Below are 6,163 nucleotides of genomic sequence, written 5' to 3' on the forward strand. Positions count from 1 at the left end.
TGAGGTGGTAAGCATAACCCATGCATAACCAATCCGGGTGTGAGACACGCCTCTCCTAGGCCTATATAAGCAGCACCAGTTCTGGGCTTGGGGTCTCTTTGCCTCTGCAATCAAGCTCTCCCAATAAACGTGTGCAGAAGGATCCTGTTGCAGCGTCGTTCTTGCTGGCGAGTCGGGCACGCGCAAGAATGCGCAAAATAGACCGGGTAATGGTTATTGATGAGACCAAAGAACAGCGATGTCTTGTATATAGCCAGCTCCCACAAGCCAGTGAAACTGTTCTTTTTTTATTTTCAGGAGTTTGATATTGCACACCAGTTTTCAGAAGAAACATAAATAGGGCCCCAGGGAGCTAGCATGGAAATGGGTCTGGCTATGGCTGCCCAGGGCCTTAAAGTGAGTAGGCTTAGAGCTGCTCCACAGAATATGAGAGCTGTGGTTGTGCAGTCCTCTTCCAGTACCTCTGTCCTCCAGACACCAGGATCTTAGAGGTTTCTGGTGTTACGCTCTGTGCCACAGGAAGAGCGAGGTCCCCTCGAGGACCTCCTGCCTCTGTGTGAGCAGCTTGGTGTGTGGTTCTCTGGTGGGGAAGATGGGGACTACACTGACATGTCACGCAATCACTCGGTCACCCTGCTCAACAGGTACTGTCTCGGAGTTGCATGTTTCTGTGTCACATGACGCTTGGCATACCAGACTACAGAAGACAGCAAAGTCTGTTTGGGGCCTGCTGGGAACTCGTAATCCAGGAGATCTAAGCCTCCATACTTCACTGATGCTGAAAATGTCTCTATGTCTACCAAAACAGATCTTATCTTATTGTGGGTAGCATGTCATGGTTTAGGATTCCTTTTATCTTTCCTTCCTTCCTTCCTTCCTTCCTTCCTTCCTTCCTTCCTTCCTTCCTTCTCTCTCTGTCTCTCTCTCTGTCTCTCTCTCTGCAGGGTCTTATATATATCTCAGTTGTCCTTGAACTATAACTGAGAATCATTTTGAACTCTTGTTCCCCCAGCCTCTACCACCCGAGTGCTAGGATCACAGGCATACATCATCACACATCATCACACATCATCACACATCATCACACCCCATTTATGAGGTTATAGGACTTGAACCTAGGACTTCATACATGTCAGACAAGCGCTCTACCAACAGAGCTCTCTCTCCAAGCCCAAGCACGTCATAGTTCAATTGGCTGGGCTTTTCTGAGTGGTACATGACCTGATGATAGAGCTTGCTGCGGTCAAGGTATCACATGGATGTATCAGGCACAGGAACTGCAAACTGTAATGATAGAGGAACCTAAGTAGGAGTAGATGCTAGGAGACACACTTGACACCGTGTTATTGTACCGTGTGGGGTTCACTTTGCAAAGGATGTATGTCATAAGGTTAAAATAAGTCCCTTCAAGTGAGCTGGGGTGGGCTTACCTCACCCTCTCTGCTCTGAGGGTGAGAAACAATGTACAGGCTCAGCTCTGACCATTCCAGATGTGAAGCAGAGACTGGCCTAGGAGGTAGTCCTTCAAGGCTAGGACGTGGGCCATCAATATTGATTCTCTGATTCCTACATGAGAAAGAGAGTCCTTATTCTCCTACTCTCCATCTCTTACCCTCTCTCTCCATATATGCATGTATGTATGCACACCGAGGGACAGACACAGGCATAGAGATGTATGCAAATGAGATGTTGGTATGTAGATATATGCAAATGAGAGTGTTTCTGTGATTGAGGCCAGGAGTTGATGTGTACACACATCGAGGGACAGACACAGGCATATAGATATATTCAAATGACATGCAGGTATGCAGATATATGCAAACGAGAGTGTTTCTGTGATTGAGGCCAGGAGTTGATTACAGGAAGAGTGCAATGTGACTGCTAATCTTGGCTTCTTGGCCAAAATTCAGGAGGGGGGGAAAAAAAGTCTTAGAATCTCCTAATGTTACCGGGGATTTCTTCTCTTTCTTTTTCAGGATAAATTATTCCTCACCCCAAACATCAGAAGCTCCAGTTGCTGGATCTGAGGCTCTGCCATGTCCTATTTATTTAGCTGAGTGCCAGGGGAACTGGCTTCTGATTTATAGGAGCATGGAGATAATACTCAGCCTCTGGGCCAAGCCTAGGGTGACTGTCAGGGGTGAAAAAACATCCCAAGAAGTGCTTGCTCATCCCAGACACCAGCAGAGGCTTACCACAAGTGTGTTGACACAGTGATAGGGACCAAGGTTTTAACTGTTGTTGTTGCTGTGACTAATGTAGTGCCTTAAAACAGGGTCTTGCCCTGTACCCAAGCTGGCTTGAAATTCACTATGTAGACAAGGCTGCCCTCAAGCTTGTAGTGATTTTCTTGCCTCAGCCTCCCAAGTCCTGGCTCTGCAGGCATGTGCCACTGTGGCTGAACTTTGCTTATTTATTTATTTATTTATTTATTTATTTATTTATTTATTTTACTTACCAGCAGCTGACCGAGACAGATGCAGATACTTATACCCAACCATTGGTCTGAAGTCGGCCACCCCTATGGTTGAATTAGGGGAAAAACTGAAGAAACTGAAGGGGAGGGAGATCTCATAAGAAGACCAGCAGTCTAACCCATATGCATTCAGAGAGAGAGGGAGAGAGAGAGAGAGAGAGAGAGAGAGAGAGAGAGAGAGAGAGAGAGTATTTGTTAGGATGGCTTTATTTGCAAGCAACAGATGACTCACCAAAATAGTTTAAACAAGGGGTTTATTGTCACACTCAACCAGAGCATCACTGGGACAGGGACTGGGTGACTCAGCAGCTCGAGCCCATTCAATGCAGAGGGGCTCCTTATTGCTGCTCTGTCATTCTCCTGGAGCTCAAGGAGGGATGATGTCCAGCAGGGCAGAAGGGCACTTCCTCTCCTCCGCTCGCTTCTTATTATCAAGGATAGATATTCTCTGGAGCATCCCCTCCCCTCTTTCAGTAGCCTTGATGAGATTAAGTCATGGTGACCTAAGGCAGTCCTGATGCAATCCTTAAGGGTGAGGGTGGAGACGGGGGATTTCCTTCCTAGAACTCGTGGAAGGCAGGATGGGCCTAGCCTTTACTACCCAGAGAAACCAAGAAAAAAAAAAAAAAAAAAAAAAAAAAAAAAAAACCTCAATCAAAATGGAAACTGCTAATATAGCAGGGACTCGGGGACACAGGGTGTGGCTGTTGGGTGGGCACCTAGTAGTAGCCATCATGCCAAATATTGAAATATAATGTTGTCACATCACTGATAGAATGAAAGCCTGTAAAATTATTGCAAAGACTTACTAAGTTGGGGGGCACACAGTAAATATAAATACCATCTATCCTTTTGAATTAATTGTTTACTATTTATCAATGAATGCCAAATTCCAGGATATGCACTGCCTACATAATATTGGCTGGCTGTTCTTTTGTGTGAGTGTGTGTCTGTGTGTGTTTGTGTTTCTGTGTGTGTGAGAGAGACAGAGACAGAGACAGAGAGAGCACTAAGCATTTTCTCTGACATTCAGTCTTTATTATCCTAGGGAATTTGTCTGTGTATGCCTTCCTTTTATAAAGGCAAAATAGCAACAAGAAACCCCAAACATTGCAAAACATTTTAAATGGCCAAGTATCGTCTTAAATGCAAGAGGTCAGCTACAGACATGGGCTACTTTCCAAGAACAAACTAAATTTGGAATATAGGAGGGACCTCTCAGAAAGCCTTTCCCAGGAGCCTGAACTTTACATTCCTGTTATGGGTGAGTGCATTTACTTTAGCAAATCTCCTGAATATATAGAATTGTTCCCCATTTGCCGGAGAAAGGCGAGATCCTTGGAAGGAGCTGGCTCAATTTTAGGAAGCCTGTTGGTGGAAATCCTTTGTGGAGCCAGCCACATAATACCAAGAACACGTATCATGGCCAGACCTCTGTGTAACTCAAGTGGCTTCCTGTGACCTGGTTGCCTCTGTCTGGGGCAAGCTCAGACAATAAATCCTCTGAGTTCTACCTTCTCTTCTGTTACTGCCTGACGAGCCAGTAACTAAAATAGTCACATAGGCCAGTCCTCAATCGATCGGGAGTTTCTTGAACACATGTGAAAAATAAGTATTTCAGAGTAGAACCTGAGCTGTTTCTTTAAAACTTCCCAACTCACCTCACCAGGTTAGCTGGGGCAGTTCTCCCCTCAGACCCAATAGCCTCTTTGGTTACTATAAAAATAGGTGGTTAAATTCAGCTTGTGTTCAGGATGCGCCGTATATCTTTGATTAACTTATCCGGTGTCAGTTGGAAAATGTGACATGGTTTTATAAATGGAGTAGGTGTGCACTTCTCTACAAAAATACACAGGCTGGGGCGAGGCACAAGGAGGTGAAGTGATTTAAAGCAATCCCTTTTCTTTTTCTCCCGTTTGAACAGTGTTACCACGGTGAAAAAGTGGTGTTTTTGTTTTTGTTTTTGTTTTTCTAAGCACTTGCTCTGAGAAAGGAAGGAACCTGGACTTGTAATTGGCTCCTTGCCTTTGGCCCTCCTAGAGCTGGACTTCCAGGGAGTTGAGAGCTGCCCTTTGTGAGTGCTGGGACCTGGACTTCGGGTGTCTGCAAAAGCAGGGCATGCCTTCAGCAACCTGGCATGGCTTTTCTCCGAGAAGACAAAGGTCAGCAGCAAGGGTGGCTGGTGACAAAGAGGCACATTTAGACCCACGGGCCAAGTGAGACTCAGAGCCTTATTCCAAGAGCAATGTGACACCGTCGGGTCCTTTGAGCCACAGCTGGCATGCTCTGGTTTATGTCTGGAGGACATAAACGTATGTTTTGTTCCTCCGTTGTTAACCACACCCAAAACTCCCTACCTTAAAATTGCCACCCTGGTTCGCTCTCTACCCGTTGGTCAGGAATAGTGGGAAGGGCTTAAGCAGTTTATGTCCGATTCACAAGCTGTCAGTTGACATAACCGAGGGAGGAGGACCCACTTTCTGGATCGTTTATTCATGCACAGACATGTTGCCCACGTGCTCCTTGACCTTTCCCCTTCTCATGAAAACTCACTCTCTAGGACCAGTTCATGGGATACTGGGCTTCGCATCGACCACGGAGATCAGAAGAGTGGCCCTCCTTTTTGTGACCCCTCTGCTGTGAGAGAGAGGAAGTGAGCACCCCAGAATTCCACTGTGAGCAGGCAATGAAGTGCTTGAAGTCAAGAGAATAGGAGACATACTCCACTGACTGGGGTGGAAGCAATGGGCTACATGACAGACATGCAGGGAGGATGGAAAATGCCTTGGCAGCCACCACTGGGAAACACAGCAAGTGAGGAGGCCACCCAACAATTCAGGCAAGAGATGGTGACTTAGGTGTGCACGTTTGCACAAAGGAGAAAGGGGTCAATTCAGGAGAGTGTATGAGCAGAGTATGTGGGAACTATAACACTCTTAAAAAAATACATTTGAGGATTTGTGACTGGAATTGGGTTTAGTAAGATTCCATAGATGCTAATCGTTACCTTGAAATTGTCACAAAGGCCTGATCTTAGGACACATCTATCACTATGTTTTAAATGTGTGCTCTGATTTAAGTCATCCCTTAGGACAGCACATTTCATGAGGCATGGATTCCAGAGAGTTTCTGTGAGGGGAAAGTGTGGACCCGCACTGTGAGGTGCAGGGACCTCCACGGCCTCAGGAGCTAAGAGCATGCACGGGATGGTGAGGAAGGTTCTGGCCACATATTTTCAAAGGCTTCATGGGAGTGAGAACATTGAACCATAGGAAGATCTGGACAGCTCTAACTTTACAGATCCATGTACTTTAAAGAAACAGCTTAGGAGGCATAAGAAGAATACACCAAAGAAAGCATTGGATAGTTGTCTGGACTTTCCCTCCCTCCCCCAACAAAACGCCTAAAGCTCGGGGCTGCGGGAATGGCTTGGAATTTAAAAGCCTGTACTGCTCTTATAGAGGTCCAGGGTTCCATCCTTAACACCCACATGGCTGATCACAACGGTCTGTAACTCCAGTTCCAGGGGACTCAACACATAGTGCAAAACGCAGATACGCATAAAATAAAAACAAATCTTTAAAAATAATTCTGAGGGCTGGTGAGATGGCTCAGTGGGTAAGAGCACCCGACTGCTCTTCCAAAGGTCCAGAGTTCAAATCCCAGCAACCACATGGTGGCTCACAA

This window comes from Mus caroli, chromosome 3 (assembly GCF_900094665.2).
Source record: "Mus caroli chromosome 3, CAROLI_EIJ_v1.1, whole genome shotgun sequence".
Lineage (NCBI taxonomy): Eukaryota > Metazoa > Chordata > Mammalia > Rodentia > Muridae > Mus > Mus caroli.